Consider the following 2,239-nt stretch of genomic DNA (forward strand, 5'->3'; position numbering starts at 1 on the left):
ACACCCCCGATCGTGCCTCTTCTATTGCAACAAGTATCGCATCGTCGGCTCCCTTCAGACTTGCCCTCGTCGAAACATTGCCTGTCTTCGGGTCCAACTCCCCCCCATGCGCATAGAACCAAGTCCTGACCCTGGGGGGCCAGCTCTTAGTAACCGGAGTGGCACCTGCATCCTCCATCTCTTTCTCAGACTTATCCCACTTAGGCATTGCCACCGCATAGCCACCTGGCCCCAGCTTATGGAACTTATCCTTTTTTTGGCATTCTTCTTGTTTATTCTCGACCGTTCCTTAGCTAATTCCGAATCCTTGAATTTCACGAAATCGTCCCAATGAGCACGTTGGTTCTCTAGTGTTCCCTCGAATACTAGAGTCTTCCTTCCTCCCTTGACGTACTTGTCCCATTCACGATTCTTGTGGTTCTTGAATGCAACCGCCATCTTCCTAAGAGCAGCGTCCTTGACTTTCTGCACATCTGCTTCTGTGAAATGATCTGGTAGAGTGAAATGTTCCATGAGAGTATCCCAAAGCAGATCTTTTTGATTCTTGTCGACAAAAGTAACATCTGGACGTGGAGCAGCGTCCTCTTTGCCTTTTTGTCTTTTGTCTTTTGCTGGCTCTCTCCATTCTTGAAGGGAGATCGGGAGTTGGTCCTTCACAAGAACTCCGCACTGACGAATGAACTTGTCCGCAATCTTCTTAGGCGCTAATGGTTCGACATTAGGTCTGACTGCCTCGATATTGTACTTTACGCCCTCCTTCAACTTTTTGTTCGGGCCTCGTTTCGTCCTTTTGCCTGAAGATTTGCTCGATCCAGATGGCTGAAAGAACAAAGATCGATTCGTTAATATATCTTCAAGTCATTTAAAACATGTGATGATCACCAGATACCTGCTTATATAAATATATATACCTTGCCGGTCTTTGTTGTTTCAGGATCAACATGTTCTTCGTCATCGTCATAATCGTAGTTCATGACTTCATCAATTCGGTCGTCGCGATCGAATATCATATCACCCTCTCCGGTGTTGTTTAGAAATTCGGAGCCGTCATAATCTTCTTCATTCTGATCATCATCTGGCCCGCGTATCATATCGAACATGGTCTGTTCTCCCTCTCTGTCGGTATTGTCTGCCATAGCTTTTATTTAACTAATTCAAAAGAAATATAAAACAATTTAGTATTCAAATTACATCGTCTCGAATAATAGATATAATCTCGAATACTTCGTCTAGAATAATAGATATAATCTCGAATACATCGTCTCGAATAATATATAATATTGAATAGTACATCACTGGCTAGCTAATTAAAGATCGAATACTACAGAAGAATCTAGGACACTCGTGGTTCCTGCGGCGCGGGCAGTGGGCACCCAAAGAGAAGGAACCCTCACAGGATCATAGCTGAAGTGAGATCCCCGAAGATACTGCCAGGTATTGGAGAACCTGCCGCCCTCTAATGCAACCATGTAGCGATGGACGTGCTCGTTCTCCTCCCTGACACGGCGACGTACCACCTCCGGCGGGGCCGGGTCCCTCCGCACCGAAACTGGCCCACGCGAACGCCACCAAACGAGATCAGGGTCGACGACGGGACCCGGGGCCGGGTTCCTCATCAAGCGGCGCGCCCCTCCAGGCAGCACCTCCCAGTGCCAGCCCGGCGGAGCCTAGTCCCGGACATGGGTCGACTGGACGTCGTCGCGGACGGGTCGACGGCGAGGATGCGGGCCGGACATCGTCGAGAACAAATACTAGCTATATGCCCGCAAAAAGTAATGTTTTTTTAATGATTGGATTTTGATAACTAAAATTTCTAACATTTCTACTATTTCAAAAATCTATATACTATTTCATACTAATTAAGCATCTAACACTAAAAACAGAAAACACAACTTCTATACATCCATTAAAAAACTGAAAAACAACATTATATAAAAAAATTCATACTAATTAAACACTAATTATATACTAATAATAATAATCTAAATTATATACTAATTAAACATAAAAAAATTCCATACTAATTAAACACTAATTTCCATATAAATTTTTTTGATAACTAAAACAATAATAATCTAAATAATCTAAATTATATACTAATTCATGCTTGTGTGTGTGTGTGTTTTGATAACTAAAACAATAATAATCTAAATAATCTAAATTATATACTAATTCATGCTTGTGTGTGTGTGTGTGTGTGCTCGGGGCCGGGAGGGGCGGCGCCCATGGTGGCCGCCGG

This window comes from Triticum dicoccoides, chromosome 4B, assembly GCF_002162155.2.
Source record: "Triticum dicoccoides isolate Atlit2015 ecotype Zavitan chromosome 4B, WEW_v2.0, whole genome shotgun sequence".
Lineage (NCBI taxonomy): Eukaryota > Viridiplantae > Streptophyta > Magnoliopsida > Poales > Poaceae > Triticum > Triticum dicoccoides.